At 40.3% G+C, this 27,649-nt stretch overlaps 1 long non-coding RNA gene across 1 annotated transcript in view; it reads left to right on the top strand.

Moving 5' to 3' along the window:
* The window catches only part of LOC148222710 (uncharacterized), a 151,548-nt gene that overhangs the window by 100,399 nt on the left and 23,500 nt on the right, over positions 1 to 27,649 (top strand). The window contains exons 3-6 of the long non-coding RNA XR_015805796.1: positions 15,065 to 15,156; positions 17,084 to 17,205; positions 19,518 to 19,563; positions 20,917 to 20,992. This is a non-coding gene — a long non-coding RNA (uncharacterized LOC148222710). The remainder of the gene's footprint in view (positions 1 to 15,064; positions 15,157 to 17,083; positions 17,206 to 19,517; positions 19,564 to 20,916; positions 20,993 to 27,649) is intronic.

The raw sequence follows: 27,649 nt of genomic DNA, 5'->3' as shown, positions 1-27,649 counted from the left end.
GGGTTTTCTTTTGTTCGTTTTTCTTTTGCTTGGTTGGGTTTTGTTTGTTTGCTTGTTTTGGTGGGGTTTTTTTTGAGTAAATGGAAAGTTCTCTCTTGCATCCTCTGGTTGGAGGAATAAATTTGGTTTCTTGGAATAAATTTAATTACTTGGATTTCTTTCCCAGTTTTAATTCTGCCAGGTTGATAATAGTGGGTAAGAATATTTTACCATGGCACAAAATGATCCAGGAGTGGTGGTGCTGCCCTGATCCCAGTGCCCTGGGCTGAGCAGGGCATCACATCTGCTGCATTTCACAGGGCTCTCCCTCCCAGGTAAAAACAGCAGTGCTAGGACCAGCTTTGGCAAGCAGAATGTTGATTTTGGAGCAGATTTTTGGGAATGTTTTGTGGCTATGGGGCAGCTCCTGCTTCTTCTCTGTGCCCTCACCATTCCAGCAGGGATCTGTGGGGAATTTCTTTCTGTGGAGAGGAATTTTTTTTTTTTTCTGTGAGTTCTTCCTGGAATCAGTGCTTTGATTACCTCCTATGATTTCACACAGTTTGAAGCTCAGTTTATTGTAATCTTGGCTTTACAGCCTCTTCCACACTGGTCAGGTTTCCAGCTAAGCAGCTCTTACAAACCTCATTTAATGCTTTTTGTCTAAGGGCAAAGCAAAAGATTTTACCAGCCTTGACTGTGAGATAAATGGCTCAGATATTCCTTTTTACGAGAGATTTCCCAGGATTTTCACTTGAATCTTATCACCATATTCCCTGCATTTCAAAGGTGCTGTGTTAGTTTTTATGTTTTATTTCGCCCTGTGTTGTCTGCTGGACACAATCTCTCCATTTCTTCCTGCTTTTGTTCAGTTGTGATTTCACATCTCTTGTGCCTCCCAGTGCCCAGCTGGGATTTTTTTTTTAATTTAATCACAAAGATCTGATGGTTTGCAGGAGCACTGCTGCTCTTAAGGAACAGCCAGGAAGAAAACTTGCTTCTGTTTGAATGTGTATTTACCACTTCTGGGGGTATTATTTTACTGAATAATGATCCAGTCTCACCAAGACTTCAGAGCATGGTAAATTACAAACTGCCTGCAGTTTGTGGGCTCCTGTTTAATTGTTTGCAATTCGTTGAGGTATAAAATGCCTAAAATACATGAAATCTTGAGGACAGAACTTGTTTTTCTTCTGCATTTACTCTCTTGAAGGCACAGTGGGGTGAAACTCGGCCTTTAATTCTTAGCCTAAAAATCAGAGTTTATTACAGACTGGAAAACTCGATTTTTCCAAAGGATACAGACATATCCCACTGTGTGATATCAGGGATTTACACATTCCCAGCCTCATGGAAGCTTCACTTTCTGCTGCCTCATACTTGTAAGCAGCCTTCAAGAAAATTCCTTTTTTTATTAGCTTATTCTCCAACTTTCAACACAGGGCTGGAGGAAGTTGTGTAGATACCTCAGGAATCAACTCTGTCAATATTTTCAGCCTTCCAAAGTTCAGTTTCTGCTGCTGGGCTTCTTTTCCTCACCAGTTTGCCCATCCCTGTGGCTGAGTGGAGTGTCAAAAATACAGGAACACGTTGTGAGGCTCTGCCAGGACTCCTGCCTTGGCATTCGTGATAAAGCTGAGCAGGATCAAAAGTTCCCTTCCCTGGATACCAAATGCTGCAAGCCTGGAATATGAATCCTATTTTTTTTTTTTTTTTTTTTTTTTTTTTTTGTGAACAGGAAAACTCTTATTATTTATAAACAGCTTTCCAGGTGACAGTCCAGCTCAGACAGAGATTCTGCATGAGCTGCTCTTTGTTCTTGCAGCATCTCCTCCAGGAAAGCCTCAGCATCCTTCACCCCAGGGCTCTGCATGTGGAAACTCCTTTTCTTCCACTTCCAACTATCAAAAGCATTTTCAGACTACTGCCCTTCATGCTAACTTAGCTAAATTCAGTTTAGGAAGGAGATGGGTGTGGCTTTTAGTGTAGATAAGATATAAAATATTCAGCAGCAGTGTATTAAATCACTGGGAGCACGAACAGAAACACATTGAAACCAACCCAAGACCAACTCAGAGAGTGGCTCCATTTTGGAAGCTGCATTTTCGTTTTATTTCCTTTTCCATTTTTCCTGAGGTTGCTGGCACTTGGTGAGCGATAGACCACACTGATTTAAATTCTGCACCACTGCAATAGGATGGGCAGTGTAAAGAAGGCAGGGATTGTGTTTTGGCAGTTTATTTTGCTTTGTCCCATTCCTCTGGAATGATAAAACCAGCAGAGTTAGACCTGGTGGATAATGGGAGGCTCCACTGAGCACAGGTAGCTGGATCCTGATTCTTAAAAATGACAGAATTTATGAGTAGGTGAAACAAAGCTTGGTTGGTGCGATTTAAGGAAGCTGAACTGGATTTGTCATAGATTCCACTAAAATTAAATTAGGTAATTTGATATCTAAATATCTAAATGTTCTTTAAGAGTGAGGGATGCAGCTGGTCCAGCAGCACTGACAGGGTGGCTGCTCCTTCCATATCTGCCAGCCCCAAACTGCAGCCTGGCTCTGTTAATGTCAGTTCTCAGGACATTTGGGGCAATAACAGCCACAATTCTGGGTTTAAAAGGAGATTTCTTCTCATTTTTTTTTCCATCTCATGCAAGGAGCACATGGATTGAGGGAAGCAGTACTTCTTTTTCTCTTTACCAATAATTTTGTGTAGCTTGTGCAAACAATCTGTGCTTTAGTAAGGAATATTTTTAGAATGGAGTTTTGACTCTCCATAGTCTCTTAATGGAGAGAAACAATTCCTGGTGAGGGATTCTCTGTCTGTGTGCCCAGGTGAGCATTCACAATTTGCACGTTCAGGAAATAATCCTCCCTTTGGACAAACAGAATGGCAAGGACACAGGGGTGTTGTCTAGGACAAATCCAGCATTTATTCCAGAACTCTCCCTCAGTTATCATTTCAGTTTTGTTTGCATGAATTCTGCCTGCTTGCAAATAGGATTTGCAATCCTGAGCCAGATTTTAATTCAATAGAAATCGCAGTGGAGGTAGCCATGGTAGAATCACAGCTTTTTATTGGAGTAGAAAGTGTTGCAAGAGTTTCACAGCCAAGCCAAACCATTTGTTTACTGTTTTGTAGTCAACATTTTATAGCCTCTTTTTAGTACAGGCTGTTCATTTAAAAGAGGGGAAAAAACTGGTCATGGAGTGAATGCCAGAGGTTATCTGCTTCCTTTGAATAGGAAAGTGGTTTTATCTCCAGTAAAAAAAAAAAAAAAGTTGGTGCAGAAGCCTTCAGGTAGTCTGACAAAATCAGCAGAGTTGGAGTTTGAGGAGAAGGAGTGGAGCAATCTGTGCTGTTAGACTGGGAGCTTGCTGTGGACGTTGCTCTTCCTCCAGTTGTATCTTCCCAAAATAACAAGGGAATGGAATGAGAATCCACCCATTTGGAATGCTGTGGGGGTTCACCACAAATGGGCTCACTGATTTATAAATTCATTTCCCAGCCCTGTTGGCTCTGAGGAGAAGAGATGTGCAGCTCAGCTGCTGAAACGTGGGCTCACACCTGGGAGCTGCAGCCAGTGCAGTGCTGAATGAAACAGGAGCAGGTGCAGTCACATTTTTTTATATCTTCAGAGATTTGCTCAAACAATTAATGAGGATTTGTGCCTCATCACCCCCACAGCAGCGAGCTGGGGATGTCCTGGGCAGGGAGAGGTCGGGGTGAGACAGATCAGGCACAAAGTAAATGTTTGACCCTTGAGAGGAGAGAAGGATGCAGGGGCTCCTGGGCAGCAGGCAGAGATTTGGGATAAATGGTGTGAATGCCTGGGCTGAGCTGGAGGCTGCAGATTCTTGGGGATTTGTGGATTTGAGGAATGGGGCCAGCCAGAGGTGAGGAGCAGCTCTGCTCAGCAGAATGAGTTCTGCAATAACAGATCCCAAATGGAACTTGGCTGGGCTGCTGCTGCTCTTTTTCCCCTTTTTGGAGGAGAGAGGATTTGGATCCCTAAAATCACACTGTAGGGGTTGAAATTAGGTGATATTAGGCCCCTTCCAAAGCAAGCCCTTCTGTGATTCTATGAAATTCAGTGGATCGTTTTTATGCTATCAGACTCTTATTTTTATTTTCATTCCTTTTTAGTAGTGCATCCATCACTCTTCACTCTTGGGACTTGGACATACTTTTTTTCTGGGATAAAGTTGTGATTGAATGGGATTGGGAGGAGAGGTTAAGGCATGGTTTACTCAGTCCTGGCTGCAAAATGAAGCATAGTTATTTTTTTAAAATCTTCTCCCTTTCATATTCCTGTGCTGATGCCCTTTCAGTGTTTAGAAATCTCTTCCACATTGTTAGATGTCATATTTCTGATGGACCTCTGTTTACTGTTAATTTAACTCTGATTTATCCTGAAAATCTTCAGCATCTTCTTTTATAGCATTGCAGGGAGAAAGTCACCAAAAGTCTTGGAAATTCTCCTTTAAAGCCCTGAGCTGCAGAGACTATCAGATCATCAGAACAAACATTTTGATGCTTTGTTATTCCATCTGAATATGTCTCTAATCTTAATATAATCAACTTTCCTGCTTTGCACACATGATAGTTACTGTTTTTTGTTTGTAATTAGGAGTTTGGCATAGTGTTTCAGATTCATGGAAGTGTCCAAAGAAAATTTAATTTCAGCTCGTTTTACTAACCAGTTAGTAAAGGTGGACTACTAAAGTGACATGATTTGGGGTGTTGAATTTCAATTTTCATTTAGCAACTTGCTTTCCTGCTAAAATTCTCCTTTGGGGGCTAATTCCAGCATTGTTTATCTGTTTGTTTTTTTTTTTTTTTTAAACAAAATTACATCTGGAATGACTTCCACCTGCTTCTTCAGATCTATCTTGAGGGCAGTGTGGGTGGAAATGAAACAGCAGCAGGGGGAGGGAAGGATTGATGACCATGGAATAAGGAAAAGGAAAGCAAATCCCTCTCTGGAATAAGGAAAAGGAAAGCAAATCCCTCTCTGATCCCTCCTGGGTCTGGTCTGTGTTTCTCCCTCACATTTTAATCACACTTGAAATTGGGGGCATCGTTTATTTGTAGCACCTTTGGTCTTCACCGACTAAATAATACAGGATTGATAAATAGAAAAGTGGTTTGGGAGGGGAAATCAAAAATGATCACATGGCTGGAGAAGAAGTTGAGTTTTCCCTGTTATTATTCACTGCCTTTCACCTAAGCCCCAAAGTTTCAGGAAATTCTGTCTGCAACCATAACAAGCCTCAAAAAGGGTAATAAAAAAGTATCAGGTGTTGGCAGTCTGTAGAGAAAGCAGGTGGCTGCTCCTAAATCTAATTCCTGGGGTTTTATGGCGTGGCAGTAAAAGAGGGAAGCAACCAGCATTGTTACCCACGGAGTCAGAATTAAATTCAGATTTGTTCCAGCAGGGCATTAATGGGGTTCCTCAGAGAGAGAATCTCTGGCTTTGAGTTTGGTACTGGGTGGAAAATCATCTGGGCAGAGGTTTTTGAGCTGTGACAATATGTTACAACTCGAATTTTTGCTAATTCAATTTATTATAGCTCATTTCCGTATCAGATGTCCCATTAATTGTCTTTTTTTTTAAGGCCTTTTATAAGAACTAAGGTAGATTTCCTTTGCCTTCCCTCCTCATGTCTTTATGGTTCAAATATAATTATTAAATTAATAAGTACAGGTAGTGCTGCTGATTTTACCTTCTGGAAAATTTATTCTTAAAAGATCAATTCCCTGTAAAGATCTTAAAGGTGTTAACACCAGAATTTTGAATCAAAAAATTCCAATTCACCATTTAAAAAAAGCCCAGCATGAAGATGTGTCACAACGTTCTGAGCTTGTTGCTTCTTTAAAAATTCTTTTAAATTCTTTAGTTTTGGGTTTGCATAGAGAAAACCGATTTAGGGGTGCTCATAATGTTCTCTACAAGTGTAAAAGATTGAAGTGGAATAATCAAAAGGAGGAATATTCCCTGCTGGTCCTGCCCAACCCCAAAAGCTCAGGTACAAATTGTGTTTCTGGGTTCCCTGACTGACCATGGGTATTTTCTCACCTTCTGCATCTTTTTCTTTTGTTCAATTTCCTTATTTCAATATATTTTGTAGCTTATCAGACACATCCTTTAGCAGTTCAGTCAAAAAGCAAATAATAAAAGTTTGGTCAAAGAGCTCCACGAAATTCTTTGTGGATTTCTGATCTTGTGGCTATTTTCTAATTTTTGGGGGGAGAATTGAAGCCAGCACTGCCCTTCAGAGCTGGGCATTTGTATTTTTAGCTTTGGCCTTCTTTAAAGATAGAATTATTTGAATTGCTCTGCCAATGTCCAGTTGATGACACGAGCATCTCCAATCATTCCTGTATTTTTGGACGTGCATTTCTCAGTTTTTAAACCTCTGAAAATAGCTCAGGAAAAAGCCTCAGGAGGGAACAGGAAATGGGGAATGTGGTGTAAAATAAATCAATCCTACAGTTACAGGGGTGAGGTGAGTGTAACCCTGCTAAATATTAACCCAGGCATTAATTGGTCATTTTTAGCTGGCATCTCATTTCAGTCAAGCATTTCAATTTAGAATCCAAAGACTTTGGATGGAAAAACAAACGAATGAAAGCTTAATTATAATATGATTTTAGGAAACAAAATTAGCCTGGATGCAGAGATGTGTGTCCCCACAAGGGCAGCTGACCATGGTAAAATCGTTTCTAAATTTAAAATACAGACCAAATGTACATGAACCTGTTCCTTTATGCAGACACTTAATTTAAAAAATCTGACTTTTCCTTCTTCATTTTACTGCCCAGTGCCTCATTTGGGCCTAAATATGTTTAAAATGAACATTCATTTTTCTGCTTTGGTGTTCCAAACTTGTGCAATGGAAGCAAACCCATTTCCTAGTCCTAAACCAGGCAAGAAAAGGGAGTGGATTTATCCTCAAAGGCAATTCTTGACTTTCTGAAAAGATTAATGAATCTTCTGTCTCGATATCTGTAGCAAAGCAGATCCAGAAGATAAAATAGGCTCTTACTTTGCATTTTTTCCTTTTTTTCTTCCTTTTTTTCTTTTGTTTTTTTTTCTTTTTCTCTACTACAGAAATACTTAAAGTGTGTAAAGAAGTTCATTTACCAGTAATGCATTATTTATCATTTAAAAAAAAAATTAAAAATAATTTTTACCTGATGAATAGAATTATGATCACAGACCATTTTAGTTCTAATAAGAATTTTCCCATTCTTAGAAATCAAGCATTTATAAATGCACATATTTTGAATTATTTGGCAGAAGAGCTTGCCTGTTGTGGTTTCTTCTGCCCTGAACATTTGGCCAGATGTTCATTCCCATTGCTTTTTAAATTCCTGTGTGAATTTCCAGCATGTGGAGAAGAGGCAGCTTCATCTGGATTTTAATGCCAGTCCTTTCAATCCCTGGCCTTGGGTTGTGAGATGATTTGTGAGAGGTGAAAAAAAAAACAGGATTAATATGAATTTTAAATGGATTGATTAGGAAAAAACCCAGAATTAATGGGAATTTGGGTGTGTTTTAGGGATGGTTTTGCCATTAGAGGGTGTGACACAACATCACTGTCACTGTCCTTTGTCCCCATCATTTGTGAAGCCACTCTGGGTGTGTCACCACTGCCTGGGGTGGCTGAGACCTCCCAGTGCCCCTGCAGGATTTGGATTTGGGGATAAAGATTGCATCGTGGTGGAGCCAGGGGTGAATTCCTGGCACACACAGCCCCCTGTGTGTGAGCAGCAGCAGCCAGAGGAGTTTCTGGGTGGGGATTTTGATAAATGGCTGAGCAGATGGCAGCTCCAACGTGTGATGAACTGATCTGCAGTGATTAAGACAAGTGTAAAATTGGATTTTGAGCATCTTAAAAAGTGCACGGCTCACTTACTTGGAATTTCATGCAAAATAAGTGTAAGTTCTGTGACAATTTGTAAATTTGGCTGAGGGGAAAGCCATTAATAATCCTGGTGGCTGTCTCACTTTTGAGGGATGCAAATGGTGCAGCCTCCTGTGGTGGCAAAGGCAAGGATTTACCCAAGGGCTTTGGGAAGAGAATTTTTACCCAGATGGCAACGGGAGCTAAAAATGAACTTTCATACATTTATTGTGAATAACTTTACTTTCAGCGTTGTGTGAGAAAAAGAAATCGTTTAAAACGTCAGCGTTACGTGAGAAATTCACAGAGAGAGAGTTTGGTCCCTTTATACCGTGAAGATTAAAAGTTAATTAGTGTATATAATTAGTTAATTAGTGTATATGAGTCTGACAGTTTCTTACCTGTGTGATGACGCAGAAGGGCTGGGTGGATTTACAGCATTTAATCAAGTTTGCCTTTTGGGTTCAGTGTTACTTTTCTGAAGGACTGGGTGGATTTGCAGCATTTAATCAAGTTTGCCTTTTGGGTTCAACCTTTTTTTTTTCCTCTCTCTGGACTTCTGAGTTCATTTTCACTGCTTTATTGAGAGCTTCAATTATTTGCACCCTTTAGAACTCGCCTAAAGGGCTGCTGCTTAATTAGGGTTGAATTACATGACACAAAACCCCAAATATCAGCATTTTGGGTCCTTCCAGCCATTGCCATCAGGTACTTTTAGAAAATTCGTAGATGGAGCTGCAGCTCCTGCAGGGAGAACAAACCTGGAGCAGCTCTTAAAATTCTGCCTCATGAGTGGCAGCAATTGCAAATTCACCTCAGAGCTACTGCTGGATATTTGTACTGGATATTTATATTGGATATTCATCCTGGATATTTGTGCTGGATATATTTTGGATGTTCATCCTAGATATTCCTGCTGGATATTCCTTCTGGATATTTTTGCTAGATATTTCTAGTGGATGTTCCTGCTGGATGTTCATCCTGGATATTTGTGCTGGATATATTCTGGATATTTGTACTGGATATTCCTACTGGATTTTCATATTGGATATTTTTGCTGGATATATTCTGGATACTCACACTGGTTATCTTACTAGATATTCATAATGGATATTCCTGCTGGATATTTGTGCTAGATATTCATATTGGATATTCATACTGGGATATTCATCCTGGATATTCATCCTCGATATTTGTGCTGGATGTTCATTCTGGATATTCGTGCTGGCTCCTCTCTGAACAAACAATTCCAGCAGATATTATCAAGGGGAATGCTGAAATAATATTGCAGTCAACACAGATCTTACTGTGACCTTTTTTTTTTCTTTCTTTCCCAAGCCCTGAAATATAAATGTAGCCCAGGCTGCAGTTTGGAAAGTAAATTAGGCACAGCATTAAAAACGTGGGTTGGTGCAAATTTTTTTGAAAATAACTTTTTAGTCTGAATAATTTCCTGTAATCCAGGCCTCCCATTGCCATCTGCAGGGAGCAGTTTCCCAGTTTGGGAATGGGGTTGGGAATGGGACAGCCTGAGGTGCTGAGAAAATCTGCAGTGATCCAAGAGCTGCTGGGGGATGTGGGCTTGGAAATAAAGGTCCAGTGATGAAATTTAACTTCAAAATCTCTCTCAGAATTCAGTCAGGAAGGACTGAACCTTCACTTGAATTGTTCAGCCAAACCCCACCATCACCCCCACCTTTACAAAGTCCAGAAATTCAGATGTTTTTAGTTTTTAGTAGTAATCTTGTTACAGGTGTTGAAATTAAAAATGCTGAGTCCCTCACCCCATCCTGCTCCCTGAACACTTCCTGGACAATCACAAGCTCAGGTTCCTGTCTGGTTGAATTTTGGAAACCTCCAGGAATGGGGGGGTGATGAGTTGCCAAACAGCATTTTTTCACTAACCAGAAAAAAACCAAACCAAACCAAAATAAAACAAAAAAACCCCAAACAAACAACAAAAAAAACCAAAACAAAAAAAACCCCAACAAAACGAAAACAAAAAAAAACCAAAAAAACCCAAAGACAAACAACAAAAAACCACAACCAACAAAAAACCCAAACTACAACAAAAAAGTGCCCCACAAACATCTCAATTAAATCATATTTTCACTTTGTTTCAGTTCATAGCTGTTGCTTCTGGAGGAATGAAGTGAAAAGGAAGCTGGCAGGGTTTGGCAGCAATAAATTCATTAATCTGCTTCTAAAATTCTGAAGAAACAAAGAGATGAGGAAATCGGTGTAGCCTGACGTGCCAGGAAATGAAATAATGGCAAAATACACAAATATTTGAGAAAAATACCTGATTTTATTGTGCTGCCCTCCCAGAAAAGGCAGGATGGAATGAAGCAGTGATCATTTGGAACCTGTTATTCTGCATTTTTGCTCATACAAAAGCTGTTGACTGTGTGCTACACAACATTTACCTCATTCACAAATGGGAATTTGAAAAGAATGGGTTTACTTGGAAGTGATATTTGCATATGCACTCATAAGTTTTTTTTTCTTGTGGAAAATAAATTATTCTCTTTAATACACGGGAGAAATGAGCTGACTTCCCAGCAGCATCCGTAGAAATGGAGTTCAAAAAGTCCTTGTGATGTAGGAGATTTGCATCTCCACAAAAAAAAAAAAACAGGAGGCTGTGATTTCCCCCTTTGTTTAAAGCAGTTCTCTTCTTGCTTTGATTTTTCTCACCTGTAATTTTATTTATTGAATTTTCAGCTAATTTGGTTTCAAAGCAAGTGTGGTAAACAGATGGAAAAAATATCGATGGCTTTTGCCACCATGAAGCATCTCTTGCATCCAAGAAATATTTATGTTCTTCAAGAAGATAACATTGAAATTTTTTTTTTCTTTGGAGAGCCAGGAAATGATTCTTAAAAATAAAATTAAAAAAATAAAAATAAAAATAAAACCCTTTGTAATGAGATGAATCTGTACATGTTGCATGGGATATTAGACAATAATTTATCCAGCCAGAAGTGTGTTCACCTATTTTCAGTTTATGAGCACAGACAGACTGGGAACAAAGCTGTGCCTTCTGAGAAGATAAGTGATTTTTAGAGATCTCTGGGCTCTCTGGGGTTTTAATTAGGGATTTTTATAGCTTTTGTATACGAGCTTCTAAGACCTTTTTACTTCAAAATAAAATTCAGATTTTTTTGTGTCCTCCCTTGATCAATTTTAAGGCCAACAGTGAAGGTGGAAAGGATCTGTTTCTAAATACTAATGAGTGCTTTTGTAAAAGGAGAAGGAACCTTTGGCAGTGTGCGTGGGTGGCTGTTGAGATATCTATAAAAGGCTATTTTAGAGACACAAAAATAATTGTAGAGCGTTTGTAATTAACAGAAATTATTTAATTATGCTCCCAGATTTAGGCCTTGGCTCTGGTGGATGCTCCATGCAGTCCTCAGGATGGGTTGATGTGTGTGCTCAAAAATAAAAAAAGAAGCTGTGGTGACAATTTCATAGCTGAAATCAGCCCCGTGGAGGGGGCCCAGGGAGCCTCATCCGAAGGAATTGGAGCTTTCAGATTTTTGGGGGTGAGAAATAAGGCTTGCTCTTGAAAACTTTCAAAAGTTTATTAAGGGATAAAAGGGACAATATTTAGTGCTGGGGTGCTTGGAAAATTGCCAAAAGGACATCAGTTAGCTATAATAATTTTCCTGATATGTTTTTTTATTGCACCGTTTAAATGTATATTTATGAACATGATATATATTTATTTTTTTTTTTGAGGTTTTTTACATGTTTTCGGCATTTTTAAGCTTTTTTTGACCTTTGATTTGTCATGTAGTAGCATAGATTTGGTTTTTGGGAGTTGAGTATCTTATTTATTGACAATGTATATGCCATTTTCTGATGACATGTATGCTATTTTTTTACAATGACAAATTGGGGAATTATTGATAACTGCAGGATCAGTGGTAGAAATCCTTTTCACATCCTTCCTTTTGATGTTATCTGTGTGGTTCCTTCAATGTTATCTAATTAGTTTTAGCTATTGATATACATTTATGCAAGTTATTTTTACTATTGCTAGTTACAAAAATAAAAGCATTTTGCAAAAGTTGACATTATATCTCTTATTTTGTGAAAGCCTAAACTACAATATATGTTTATTATGGTAATATATAGAATTATACATACATATATATACACACATTATATATATATATATATATATACATTATAAGATATATATACACACATTATAAAATATATATTTTATAATATATACACATATATATATATACACACACATTATAAGATATATATGTATATATCCACACATTATAAAATATATATATATACACATTATATATATGGACATTATAAAATATATATATGTGTATCTATCCACACATTATAAAATATATATATATATACACACATTATAAGATGTGTATAAGATACACATTTATATGTAAGATACACATTTATATTTTATCTTATTCTATTTAATCTTACATATATAAAATTATATATAAGCTACACATGGCCAGGGCATTGGCCACAAAAGCTGAGAAATTACATTGTATCAAAACTCAAACTGCCCTACATTAAAATAACTGTGATTAATAATAATTAAAAATTAATAATAATAATTTATAATAGGGAAAGCCAGCAGCTGTAATTTTATTTGTCCCAAAGGGATGCTCAGGCAGCCAGGGGCAGCTCAGGTGCTCTCCTGTCACCTCCTGGAAAGTGGAGCTCGTGGTGATGAGGCTCCTCCAGAGATGAAAAAATAAATTAAATAAAATCAATTTTTCTCCATATTCTCCCTGCTCTTCAGTTGCCATGGCCATGGTGAAACGTTTCCAGCTGGGCTTGTGCTGGTGGCTCTGTCAGAAGCTCTCTGAGTCAGCAAAACGTGAATAAAAATTGATGGCACCTTGCATGACACGTGCTTTATAAATGTGATTTATCCCTGGGAAAGAGCACAAGTCAAGGGCATCGTTGGCAGTCTCCATTCAGATTTTTTTTTTTTTTTTTAATTTATTTTTATCCAATTTTTGTGCATCATCTGCCAAAAGAAAGGCCCGGAAGTTTGACTCAGGGTGTGATGCAAGAGGAAACAGATGGCAAATTCCACCCAAATTCAGAGTTAAGCCATGATGGGTAAAAAACCCGTGAGAAAATTCATATTTTTAAATATTAGTGACTTCATTTTTTAAACTGAGGGGAAAGGTTGTTTTCATTACTTATTTGATGTAAGTACTTGAAAATAGGAAGTGTGTTCTTCTCTTTAGCTTCTGTATTTTGAATAAAAAGAAGAATTTTTAATTTTTAATTTCAACAAATAATCCCAGATCAGCGTTGCTGAAGTTCTTATGATTATTTTTGTAGGATTTTACAGCAGTTCTTCCATTTTATGGTAAATATTTGTGCCTTCCCTGTTAAAGCCTTGTGTTTATATACAAATGTATGTGAATATATACAAATATGTCTTAAAGGTTTGGCTTAATGATTCTATAATTTTATGATTCTATAATTTTATGATCCCATAATTCGGAATCCCATGATTCTGAATAAAGGCTCTGATGTGGGGAAAAATTGGGATTTACAGAATAATTTATTAAAATGAATAAGGGGGGAAAAAAAGAAAATAAGGCTTAAATGAAGGTTTTTCCTCCAAAAAGAGTTTTATGCAAAAACATTTCTTGCTGAATTATCTGAACAGTTGTGAAATCAAGACAAGAGCTATGGGTCATATTTTCAGCCACAAATTCCTGCCAGAAGGACATGAAAAAAAACCCCAATTTTTATCCTGTAATCCAGCAGCCGTGGCTTTAGTTTATGCTCAACATTAATTTAATCATTTAGAAAATACACTCTGGATTAGAATATTTTCGTTTTTAAATAATCACCGAAACATTGTGATCAATTCTAATCACTGCTCTAAAATATAGCTTCAGTTTATTTTAATATATTTAGTATATTTATTATATTATATTAGTATATTATTGATATTTATTTAGTATATTTAATATATTTATTTTAGTATATTTTTCTATCCCAGTGTCCAAAAATTGGATCTTATCCCTTTCAGCTGGCCTGGCTAACACTTTTTCAGTCTTGTTCACTCTGTACTTCCCACGAGCCTTTTAAGTTTGTTTTGATTTGCACTGCCAGGAACTCTGCGACTCAAATGCGGAATTTCTGAAGAATCAAGCTCAGAACTGTTCTTATTTGATGTTTTCTTTGGCCCTCTGGAGAAAAATGAGAAGATGCTGATGGGACTGGTTGGAAAAATGGGATCTGTGGGGAGCAGAGAAGGGTGGCAACAGCACAGAGAACCTCTGGAGTGATATTTGATGGATAAAAATCACACAAGTGTTTAACACCTGGGAGGATGAAGTGCAGTGAATGCATTGAAGGATGAACAATTTAAAAATAAACACCTGGAGAGGTTTTATCAGGTGAACATGCTGGATAAACATGTGGAAGCATCCCTCAAACTGGGACAGGGTTGGAGATAAATTAGGAGGGATTTTAAATAAAAGGAGATGGGGAATAGATCAATTTATTGGGGTTTAATAAATTGCCTTTCAGCAGGTCAGGAATGTGCCCATGGATTTCCTTTTTTCTCTGCTTGGTTGCAGTGTTGGTTCAAACCTTGTGTAACCACAAAATCCCCCTCAGACACGAGCCCTGGGCAATCCCAGCCCAAAAAATTGTCCAGAGGTTTTAGTTTTGGGACGTGGTTGAGCTCATCCCATTTTTCTCCATCTTCAGTCTTAACTTTTTTAAATGAAGCACCCAGGACCCAAACGAAATGTTTCTTATGTTTTCACCTTTCATTAATCAACCCCTAATCTTAAAAAAGGAAACCTCATTAGCTGGGCAATGATCTAATCTTTATAAACCTGAGTTTGATTGCTGTTAATTACACTTTTTTTTTACTTCTGTGCCTAATGAGCTCTGCCTCAGTCGTTCTGTTCCTTGGCCTGGGATCATTGTCAGGCTGATAATTATATCATTATTTTGTCTGCTGTTTATCTCTTTCCTGTGTTGACAAAACCTTCCATTTCTTTACTAATCCAGAAAATTCCTGGCTCTTGAAGAGCCAGAAATAAAAAAAAAGTCAATGACCATAAAAAACTTGTTGGAAGCCTGTGGAAGGAGCCTGTTTTGACCTAACTCATTTATGATGCCTCTTTTTAACAGCTGTGCTTGGCACCTTCAATGCCTTTTTGAAAAGAAAGTTAACTCATCATCACGAACAGAATAAACCAGTTGTTTTCTTGGCAAAATGACAGGTAAGTGACTACACGGTGAATTTATTTGGGTTAATTTCCCCCATTGTTAGGGTCCATCCCGTGACATAAAATACGGAGCAGAAACAACAGAGAAGCATCTCAAATTCTCAAACTTTATCTCAAACTGCTGAGTTTGGATAAAGAAAGATTTTGGCAGCTCTATTCCACATGTGATTTGAAGATTCCAGAATTAATTGCTTTGCATTGCTGAGCTTTCTGAACTTCAGGAAAGATGTTGTAGTTTTACCTCACAGGTTTTTTTTTGAAGCAGATGGTGAAAAGCTTCATTCTCTGACCCTTCCCTATCAATTTTCCATTATTTCAGCTTCTGCTTCATCTTCATGACATTGGTTACCAATTTCTCCTCACAGCCACGGATGCTGTCCAGCTGGTTTTGCTTCCCAAGATTTCTCTCCGTGTCATTTTTGTAGATTTTCTTGTGTTTTTCTGCTGTGGCCGATTTTCCTTATTTCTGGGGACATTTGTAACTTCAGCAAGCGAATCACAGGTGTCGCTTAGGTTAAGGTTTCATCCGTGAAGCAGAGCCCTGAGTCTGTCCCTGGGCTGCCTTGCTCCATGCAGGTCTGTCCCTGTCCCTTCTGCACAGGGAAGGAAGGGGACAGGACATGTCCAGAGTGACCCAACTGCCAAGGAAAAGGAGCCTCTCCCAGGCACTGCTCAGCCTCCTTTGTTCATCAGTCACAGAGCTGACAAGCTGCAAACTCGCTCTCTCCGAGATTCCTGCGTCTCCAGGCAGGAAAGGAATGACAAATCAATGACAAATCACTCCAGGTTCAGGCAACAAGTTGATCAAAGCCTCAGCAGAGGGAAGGCTGTGATTCCTGGGGGTGGTGGGAACAATCCCAGCCTCCTCCCAAAATATCTTGTCAGCTTGGCTTCAGTCAGGCTTTCAACCCCCCCAGAAATCCAGGCAGTCCAAGGGACTGGCAGGGAAAAGAGAAGCCTCAAACATGAGTTAGTTTGACATCAAAGGCTGAGCTCCCACATGTGCCAGGGTACTTTGTGTTTGCCTTCCCCCTTGTGCTGCTCTGTGTCCCTGTCCCTCTCTGCAGCCATGCTCTGACTCACTGCTGCTGACTTTGAAACTTCAAAAAAAAAACCCAAAACTTTACAGCTTTTCCAAGCGCTTGTAACTTGGTTTTTAATGCTTGTGTGCAGCCAGATTTGGGCTACGTAAATTCTGGACTCCCAGAGTCGCTTGAGTGACGATCCACATTTAGGAGAAAATGGCTTTTTAGTGTGCCTTGGCAATCTTATTTTAAGGGGATACTTTGTCTTTTTTTTCCCCCCTCCTTCTTGTGCCCCACAGTGGAGGAGACAGCAGTAACACCCTGTAAAACGGAGAGAACTGTTGGGTGATGCTATGGAACAGGAAAGATTTCCTTGGGAAATTCACCTTCTAAGGGACACTCAGTGTTTTATTGCTGTAGAGCAGGAACTAAAAAAACCCCACAAGGTGTGCCCCAGTGATCACCTCTTACATTGTGTGAACACAGGATCCCATAGGTGCAGACTGTTGGCAGCAAATATTTGTGGAGGTTTTTTATAGCAGTGTAAGAAGACTTTAAAAACAGAGAGTCTCTGTTAGCTAATAAAGCATTTATCTCCATTTTTTTATGGATTCCAGTGGCAAGAGATGAGATGTGCATGTACTGGTGTCACTGTCACTACCAGTTTGGGTTCTTACAATTAGATTTTTGTGGAAAATAGCCCTCAAACCATCAGAGTGAAATTTGAATAGCTCTGATATTTCAGTGAGTTATTGTTAGCCTGGAGAAGTCAAGATGCTGTTTGTGATTCCAAGGCAAAGAGGACATTCCTGGGGAAAAGCTCTCGGTGTGGATGTGTTGAGCACCTTGGAGGTGATGCAGTGTCACTTTTTGATGTCCCTTTTATTGGTGTGCAGGGCAGGGACTCACACTGGAGACTCTCCCTCTCCTCTCAGTGTTCACTTCTTGCCTTCACTCCGAATCCTCCCACACCAGGAACTCGGCTGACCAAGCAAAGCAGAATAATTTCCTTATTTGAGTGAGTATTCCCTTTCTGGGGTAATCCTGATGATTAAATCCTGCCTGTGTTTTCCATATGAAATAAAGGAATAGTCAGTGTCATAAAAATCAGAAGAAAATCAACATCCAAAGCCACAAAACTCAACTTTTGGACTCCTGACTGTTTCTCTCCTTGACCTTCCAGAAGCACTGAAAGTGCTGTGTCATGAACTTACCTATTAAAGCAATTTTAAACCACATTAGAACTTAATGAAATCTGCTCAGGCCACTTATTTTTTCATGTATTTGCTGTGTATCTAATGCCATCTTAATTAATTTTACCCTTAGACTGAATAGGTAATGCAGTGAAGGGACCATGAGGTGTGACTTTGTGCCACAGCACAATTAATTTTTGTCTCACTGCTGTTAAAGTTTGATGTGTGGAGGCTTAAATATAGTCCTGGAACTCTCATGCATTGAGGATAAACAGTAAGTTCTATTTTTTGTATTAAAACAGATGATCATAACACGTAATAGGCATACTGATGAATTTGTTATTTTTATAACTTCACAGAATGCTCAAAATTCAGTTCATGGTTTTAATAACAGGTACAGGAATTTAGTTTGCAGTGCTCATTGCAGAGTGTTCATCCAGGGAAGTACAGCCACAACATCCCATCATTTATTAGACTTTGGCCAGCAGTAGCTTGGAATTTACCTCTTTTTAAGTAAATCCTGTGTGTCTATGTCCTTAAAGATGAAAATTCATTAATTGTGTTGTAAACCAAGCTTTGATTTTTTAGAAAATCCAGTCCAGGGGTATTTTTTCTGTGCCACAGATTCATTATTTCAGTGTCTTTTTCAGAACAAAGCAATGCAGTAGTAAATCAGCATTTCCACAGACAGTTCTTGATGCTGCTGGCTGCAATTGCTGTTTAATCATGAATCAAAGGTGTGGCAGTGAAACTCCAAGTGACAACTCAGACTCATTCAGCTAAAAACCAATCTATTGAAGAAAGAGGAGAAATCAAAGAGAAAATGGGGATGAATTGCACTGAAATAGCAGAACTCCATAATGATCAGCCTGGTTTCATATTTATTGAGCAAACAGACATCCAGCTTAGCAGCTCTAATTGCAGGAGCAGCAAAAGCAGAGCACACCAAACACTCTTTATGGAGATGGTAATGAAATATTTCTGGGGTTTATCCGCAGAGGGCCACTCCTCAGTGATGGAGTGAACATTCTGTGAAGCACAATTTAGTGTATTTCCAGTCAATGGAAAAACCTGACACCTAAAGCAGAGCTAAGGTGGAATTCAAGTGTTCAAGTCAAAAAATTGCTGGCCCCAAAATGCACCAGTCCCAATTTTTACTCCAAATACCTTATGGTTTGGGACCTGTGGAGGGGATTCAGTGGTTTGTGGAGACTTGGGGGTTTTGGGGGCACAATCCTTTAAACTTCCCGTGGTTGAGGAAGTATTTTAACTCAGCCCTCTATTTCCTCACTCCTGCTCCAACCACCGGTTTGCAGTATAAAATCAAAATTGAGAAGTGGGAGAAGTTGCAGCTCTGGGAATCACAGAATGGTTTGGTTTGGAGGAGACCTCAAAGATCATTTTTTAACCCCCTGCCATGGCAGGGACCCCTCCCACCATCCCAGGCTGCTCCAACCCCAATGTCCAGCCTGGCCTTGGGCACTCCAGGGGTCCAGGGGCAGCCACAGCAAATCTGGGCAGTTTTTCACCTTTACTTCTCTGCTTTCCATCAAAGCATTGTCACAGTGTTGGACTTGCTGAGTTTGTAGGATTTGTGCCAGTGTCCATCTTCAGGAGAACTTTCCAGGTCCCACATTTCCCTTCTGGATTTTGGGTTCTTTCACCTGAGACCAGGGCAGCAGTTCAGACTTTGACACCTTTTCCTGGCTCAACACCCCACACAGCCCCTCTGTGTTTCCACCTCTCGTTCTGCCTGGTAAAAGTCTCACAGGTTTCAAAGTTCCACCTCAGTTTTTGATTTCTCTACATGCAGGACAGGATTGGAATCGATTGAACAGCATTTGCAGCAGCATTTTGTGGCTGCTGACCCTCTTTGCAAAGGTTGGAACTGCAACCAGCCAGACATTGCTGAGCATTCTCTGCATCAAATTTATTTAAAATATTCCTTTCAGTCTTATTATTCTCTCCCTACTGTCTGCAAGACCCAAATCTTTCTTTAAATTCCCTGGTTTTGAGGGATTCCTCTTTCCTTTCTCACTGTATCCATGATGTGTTTTCCCCTTTTGGAAAGGTTCTGCATCATCCCTTCCTGCTGGGATTTTGGAATGTTTTCCCCATTTACATTTCTCTCTTTCAGATCAGTCTCTCCTTATTGGAACAGCAGCTTCCCACTTTCCAGGCAGGTAAAACAATTTATTGTTCTAATAGACTTGCAAAATACTTTTATTTTCTCGTGGTATATTTAAATATTATCAGTTCTAAAAAAATGTCTCAAGCACTGTGTGAATATGCAAGTTGTTAATGGATAATGTTTCTGAATTATCCTCAACTTCCTGTGTACTAAGCCAAGTCCAATTTACTTAATTATTGGTTAAATCTTACTCTAACTGAGCTGCATTTTGAGTCTTTGATTAAACTTTTGTAATAAGTAATTGCCAGCCAAAGAGAAGGAAAATTCAGTGTTGGAAAAGTAACAAATTGGATTTTGCTGGGATAGTTTTCTTGTGTGGTGTGTGGTTAATCCTGTGAAATCACTATGAAATTGCCATTATTATTCTTCAATACAGTGCCCAGAAATTCTTCACTACAATCTTTGCAGGTAATTTACTCCAGAGAAAAAAGGTGGTGTTAGAACACGATGAAGTGAAATTTCTGTAAAATCCAGTTTCCTCTCTCAGGCCACTCTTGTATTCCCAGGGCTTGGCATAGCAGCCAAGGTTTGGGATTTCTTATTTTAAATAAAAGTGCACTTGACCACAATATCAAGGAAAAATGTATAGGAGCAACAATGCAGATGAAATTATCTTAATTTTGCTGGAGCTACAGCAGTTTTTAACTCACCCTGAAGCTGCTTTTTGAGGCAGGTAATTTCCATTTAAATAAAGACAAACTGTTTCTTATAAAATACTACATGTGAAATGACAGTGGGAAAGAAAAGTATCAAAAAAGTAGACGATCCTGTGAGGAAAGAATGAAAATGCTGGAAAACAAGAAGTTTTTTTTTTTTTATTTGGAATGGACCAGCAGTGGCTGCCTCATCCCTGGCAGGGCTTGGAGCAGCCTGGGATGGTGTCCCTGCCCATGGTGATGATGATCTCTAAGGCTCCTTCAACCCAAACCACTCCAGAATTTCATGATTCTATGAAAATCAGCTTTTTAAATGTCTTCACATGAAATATTGGATTGGTGCAATCTGAAGGCCTGTACTAGAAGCATAAATATGTTATTATTTTTATGGTGTAGTGTCCTCAAAAAAGGAATAATGTCTTCATTTCAAGGTAAATAAAGCACGAATTTATCCTGATTTTGGCATTGCATTGCAAGAAACCTGCTAAAATCAAAGGAATTGCACAGGGCAAAAACAAAATAGGGAAACGGGCCCACAAAGAGGTAAAAATTGCTTAAATTAACTGGAAAAACAAAAATTTGTGGCATAGCAGAACCCAGTGTGATAAATACAAATTACAGACCTGCAGATGAAATAAAATCAGATCTCTGTTGTTCCCTCAGAACTTCTCAAAGGGTTTTTTCTGCAGGTTTGGGCTGGTGGAAGGGAATGGTGTTTCCAGGGAAGACATCTGAGATTCCTGAGGATGAGAAGGGGAAACTCAGGTGAGTAAATTTAATTTAAATTTTTTTTTTTTTTTTGAGCCGCCTCTTTCCCAAACTTCCAGCAGGTTTGGGGCTGGTAGAACAGCATCCCTTCATCCTGTGTGCAGGGGTTGTGTTTCCTGCTGAGGTTTTTTTTAAAGGATTTTAAAGGATTTTATCCTGGGAGTGGGGCAGGCACTTAGTGGAGCACATTTGATGGGGTAAGGTGAGGGAAATCTCCCCACATTTTGTGCTCGTGGCAGCACTTGAGGGGTACAGGTTGTATTAGGGAAGCTTGGATATGAATTCCTAATGCTGGAAATTCCAAATGCTGCAAGGGGAAGAAGCAGGGACAGGTTTTCTGCCTGTGCCAGCCCACAGCAGCCAGACCCAGCACTGACCTCGTGGCACCTTCCCCACCCAAAAATCATCGTGGGATTTTCGGTGGGAGCTGCTTCTGGAGCAGCCCCTGAAGCTCAGGGAGCAGAGTGGAAATGTGCTTGCCCAGCTCCTCCTGCTCACATTGCTCTGGGAAATGACAGCTTGCAGACATTGCAGGCAAATGGAATTTTTTTGCCATGTAAATATGGGCAAATAGGGGCGGGTTTTGTCATAAATAAGTTTGGGCAGGGAGTGGTGTCTTTTGCCATAAATACAGAAAGGAAGTGCTGTAAATACCTCCTTTACCAGTGCATTTGTTCTGTGAGCTCCCAGCTGTGTGTGTGCACTGTCCCATCCATGAAAAAAAACCCTGTTGCCTTCTCCCAGGAATATTTTGGGAATCAATGCCCAGCCCTGCCAGAATGAACTCACAGTTTGGGGCAGGGTCTGTCACCATCCACCCCCTGTACCCGTGGCTGTGCTCAGGAATTGTTTGCCTGCCCCAAATCCCTGCAATTCCCTGGTCTCTGTGGTATTTGTGGCTCAGGATGTCACAGGTGTCACCCTGTGTGCACAGGGATCAATTCAGCCTTCCTGGCACTTCTGATCCCTCTGACTTCTCTTCCCCTCGTTCTCTCAGTTCCCTGCTCTCCACCCACAGTGAGATTTAATGAAATGTTCAAGCATTAGGGGGTAGGGCTGAGGGCATTCCTCAGAGGTCGAGGTATGGTGACAAGAAAAGAGGGAAGAACACGTTGCTATTTCTGCCTTCTTGTGCTCTATCTTTAAAAATTCACCACCAAAACAACCTCTGGTTGTGTTGAAACACCTTTCTTTCTCTCTGGAGTGACTTAAAAGGGAGGAGAGGAGAACAATAATCTCGCTGTAAAAATGAAATAATGGAATTTCTGCAGCTTCAGCAATATTGATAATTCCTTTTCCAGCCCAAGGAGAGGATGGAGCATCAAGAGTTGTCAAATTTAAATTTGCCAAGGGCTGCTTTCTGGCAGAAATACTCAGTGTTCCTCTTTTGGTTTGAGTGGTGCTTTTGCAATGTGAGGATCACATTTTCAGCACTCCTGAATGTCTGTCCATGTACCTGTTCACTTTAATGCGCTCCAGTTTTATCTCTGAGGTGATTTTCATCCGTTAATTGCAGCACTTCCAGATGCAACCACTAAACCACACGATTTAGACATGAGGGTGCTTTAAATAAACCCCAAAGTTTCCAAGTGTCTGCTACCTTGGAGCAGCCCTCTGAAGTGATCCGTGTTTTCCATATTTGCTCAGAAAAGCTGTGAGGAACGTGGTAGAAGATTTTATTTCAGTCTTCCTAATGATTCATAATTAACTTTGAGGGAAAACGATATTTTTAACTTCAGATTTGCATCGCACGTCAAAACTGATCACTTGCTCCTGATGGAGCTGTGTTACCAAAATTCCACGAAGACAGTGGCTGCTTTCAGTCTTTGGCTTTCCACACCTGAGGAAAGGTGGGGAGAGGGGATGGAAGCAGTGCCTGTCCTGCAGCAGGGACACTGAGGTGTGCAGAGGGACAATTCAGCGCTGAATTCTGCTTTTCTTGCCAATTGCATGAACGCGAAATATTTTTAATTCTCTGTGAACTACAAAATTTGGCAGGAAGATCATTCGAAAACAACCCCAGCCATAGATTTAACTCCATTACAGCCATCCAGCAGGGGATTGCCCAGGGAATGGGCACTGCCAGAGCTCCAGGAATGTTTGCTCAGGGTGGGATTTTTGGGGTGTCTGTGCAGGGCCAGCAGTTGGGCTGGATGATCCTTGGGGGTCCCTTCCAGCTCAGGCTATTCCAGGATTCTTTGATTCTGTCAGTTTTCTGCTGCAGACCTGAGGCTCAGAACCACCGTGGGGTCCATGAGTTCAAGGAGTGGAAGTTGGATCTCTGGTGTTGGATTTCTTGTCCCTTGTACCCGAACCAAAGGTGACCCTGCTGTAAAATAACCACAAAACCAGCAGAATGTGTCAGGTTTTGGTGCAGGCACAACCAGTTCCCTCTTTAAAGATGCACTTCTAGGTCAGGAGGAGTTCAAATGCTGTGCTTAGAGCATGGGAGAGACACAAAGTTAATTTATCACTTATTTGATTTATTCTCTCCCACTGAAATGAGCAGATTGAGTCCAGAGGAAGAGTGGAACAACACAGGGTTTAATCAAACCATCTCTCATTTCTGCTTGAGCTCACTTCTGATTCTCTTTTTTTAATGCTGGCTGCAGATAGTCTGTTAAAGTAATAAAGGGTTGTGTTGTTTAGTACAGAATTGTTCAAAAAAAATTAAATCCTGCTTGGATCATTGTGCACATTATTATTATTTTGAATATTACACGAGTGTCTCTCTTGATGCAAACAAATTAAATTGCTTTCATGTATAGAAAACATAATTATACTCCACAAGGGATAGTGCAGTAAACACCATGTTTCAGCACTCCATATGCATTTAAACTATTGATTAAAGATGCAGATAATCTATTTTCCATCATTTTGTCAGAATCACATTCCTTCCCAGGAATCTGGGGCTGCTGCGTGTGCTCTGAGCTGGTGGCACACCAAGGGATTCCATAGATGAAAAATCACAGAAGACAACTGGGGAAATTATCAAAGTGGATTCTCTGAAATGGAGGCAATTCCCTCACAAAGGATCTCCAAAACTAAAGAAGGAATTTTCTGAAGTCAAAGCACTTTGTTACAAATATTTTTTAAAATAACGTTTTTATTTTAAGAATGACTTTCATGGACTTAAAATATTTTGTGAAAATCTGGACAACTAGAGGGAAAACAATGTTTTCTGTATTTTTAAAACACTGTGGTGGAGCTCAGGAATTATGAGCCCATGGCTCAGTATTTAGTAAATTAACTGAAAAATAACTGTAGAGTAATAATGAGAATGATTTTCTAAGGATATATTGCAGCAGTCCCAAAAGGAAAATTTTCAGCAAAATAACAGATAACTGAGAAGTGATACATATAATTTATTTGGGGTTTTAAAAAGCTCAAGTGCCTATTTAAAAAACTTGGAGTAATTACAGGGCAGGTCTTAATGAACTTTCATGGCCTGGAAGCTGCTTAAGGAAGGAAACAAAGGATGGAATAAATGGGATTAGCAAGTTAGAAACTGGGCTGAAGACTTAATTCTGCTTTAGTGTCTGATGGAAGTTTATGGCTTGGGTGATGTATTGTTATTTTTGCACTCAGGATTCAGATAACTGGGCAGTGAAAGGTCCTTGCTATCAATCAAAAGCAACTCCTCATTTTGTTTTTTAGCAGCTTTACTCAATTACCAATAACTGTCATTCCCAGAAAATCTAAATTGCTGTAGAAGGGGAAAGTTTTTATTACCTGATTGATGGAGAATATTTTCAAGTCTGCAGTTTACAGTGCTCCAGTGTACAAAAACCATCTTAATTTATTTGATTTTAGTATTAGGATGACAGCTGGTGTAATAAGGAATTTACATTTGGATACAAACATATAATTAAAAAAAAATCACAAATTTTATGGGGGGAAAAAAATTATTTATGGCAGATCATGGAGTTGATGTTCTTGTCCAAACAGAAAATTCTCTGCTTTGTGCATTTTGTGGAGCTTGTAAGTGACAGCATCGAGCATTTAACGAGCTTGGTTCTCCCAAATATGGGAGATACTGGGAGCTTGGTCACACTGGAGCTCTTGGAACGATCTGGAAGGGCACCAAAGGAATCTTTGCCCTGGTCAGGAGATGCTTCACATCCCGAGGTTTGCTCCCTTTACTGTCTGCAGGCTGAGAATGCAAGCGTGAGCACACACGGGGGGCAGTGGGCAGGAGGCGTTTCCTGCCTTGGGTGCACATTCCAAGGGCTGCCACGTCCTGGGGAAATTGCAGGGCAGCTGTCAGAGGGATAAAAACAGGCAACAGTGCAGTGAGGGAGAGGAGTCTTCCAGAAAAAAGCATTTTTGGTGAGTAGTGAGGAAAAAAGGCATCTAAAACAAAGCATGAGAGATGGGGAATGGTTTTACTGACAGTGGATGAAGATGCTGATGGTGATGGGGAATGGTTTTACTGACAGAGGATGAAGATGCTGATGGGGAATGGTTTTATTGACAGTGGATGAAGATGCTGATGGTGATGGGAATGTTTTTACTGACAGAGGATGAGGATGCTGATGGGAATGGTTTTATTGACAGTGAAGCAGCATCTTCACTGCAGATTGTCAGAGCCAAGCAAACATCCCTGAGGCAGGAGCAGCAGCAGAGCTGGTTTCATCCAGAGCAATGTCTCGGGATTTAATCTCAATTATGTTAATTAGGGAGACAGCACAGCACAGGGAGTGGTTGGAAGGTTGGCTTTGAGGATTATCAGAAGAGGCAGGAGTGCTCTGGGGCAGTGATACCTGTCTGATTTTCTGCTGTCGGGGCACTCCAGGTTTATGAATTTCAGTTCCACGATGAGCTGCTCCAACTCTGTTTTAATCCTCAGAATCTCCTAAACCCCTCCTTTGTTTATAGACCTGCAGTGTCACACCCCTGCTCCTCCAGGCTCCTCTGGGTCTTGGATCATTGTAAAGGAATGGTTTGGGCTGGACCTTGGGTGACTTTACCAAGCTGCAAGTGTTGGTTTTGTCATTAGTATGGAAAGGATTCCTTCACTGTGTTAAACTCCACAAATTATTGATTTTTGTTGTAGCTTTGAAGGTGCTTCTCAGGCTCGTGGATCTTTTCAAGTTTAATGTTGGACAGGCTGAACTCCTGTTTGATATTTTGTGGAGTTGTGTTTGTATCTGTGAGGGTTGAACGGGGGGTGAAGATGTTCTATCAGTGCCTCTCAGGATGCTTCTGTTTAATGATGCAAGCTCCTTTTTATTTGATTAGAGACTCAGTGCTATCAAAACAGCCATGCAGCTTTTATTACAGGTGTGCAGAGAGGCTGTTCTGTTCTGTTCCTTGGATGGATGAGTAGTTTTTTTACACAAATCTCTCTGAACACCTTTATTCCTCATTATTTTGTGAGGAGGCCACCCAGTGAGCTGTCCTAGTGGAACAAAAAAAAAAAAGGTGTTTACACGTACCTGGGGAGGGTGGGTTGATGTCACAACAATAATTAAATATGCTGATGTGATCTTAGGATCATTTGCACGGGTGGAAACTGAGACTTGTGCTCCTGATGAATAATCAGCTCCATATCTCAGCGAGGTAAACACAGCCTGGGGCTGAATGGATACCAGGGGAAATCCTTCATGTATTTTCATGAGTCTTTGTGCACTGGTGTTATTCTGAGATCCTTTTCTCCTTTTCCAGCAGGGCTCTTTCCCACTCCTTCCCAGCAGCACAGCTCTGGGCAGGGAAGGGCCCTGAGAGGGGCTGGGCATGCAGCATCCTCATGGGTGGGCACTGGGCACAACCTTGGAATAATTCGGGTTGGGAGGGACCTCTGGAGATCACCCAGTCCAGCCCCACTGCCAAGGCAGAGTCACCTGTGATGCCTTAGGATTTTAGCTGTTATATTTCCATGTATTTGTAACCCTGCAGGTCTTTAGTGTGTAACTCTAAACTCCATCCAGTGTCAGCTGCTGCTCTCCCATTTTGGGCACACACAACAATTCCTCTCCAGGCTGGCAATCAAGGACCCCTCACTGCCTCAGGCCCCAGAGATGGAAACAAAAGTGATTGGGGGCAGCAAACTTGGGCTAAATGACTTCATTACCTGGAGCTGGAATTGGGACATGAACCCCCAATGTGCAAATGGAGCAAACTGATAAAAGTGAGAAAACCTGTGACCCGTGCTCCATTTTGGGCTTGGTCTGCCCTAAATGTACCTGAATAATTCAATAAATAGAACTGCTTTTTATTCCCTGAATTTTGCCCCAAAAGGCTTCACCTGGAGCAGGTGACACAGAAATGAGTCCAGGTGGGCTTGGAATATCTCCAGAGAGGGAGGCTCCAGGCCCTGCCTGGGCAGCTGTTCCAGTGCTGTGCCCACACTGCATGGGAGATTCTTCCTCAGGATGAGTTGGGGTTTAATTTATGGCTGTTGCTCCTCGTCCTGTGGCTGCACACCACAGACAAGAATCCTCTTGACATTCCTTAGAGATATTGGCATGGATTGTTGGGATTCCCTCTCAGCCTTCCCTTCTCCAGGATAACCAAGCCCAGCTCCTGCAGCTCCTCCTCATCAGAGATGCTCCAGACCCCAAACCATCCCTGTGGCCCCCAATGATGCTCCAGACCCCAGACCATCCCTGTGGCCCCCACTGGACCCTCTCCAGCAGCTCCTTGTCTTTGCTG

Source organism: Sturnus vulgaris, chromosome 10 (assembly GCF_052056855.1).
Source record: "Sturnus vulgaris isolate bStuVul1 chromosome 10, bStuVul1.hap1, whole genome shotgun sequence".
Taxonomy (NCBI): domain Eukaryota; kingdom Metazoa; phylum Chordata; class Aves; order Passeriformes; family Sturnidae; genus Sturnus; species Sturnus vulgaris.
Note: the sequence above shows the minus strand (reverse complement) of the source record. Positions and strands in the feature narration are given on the sequence as shown.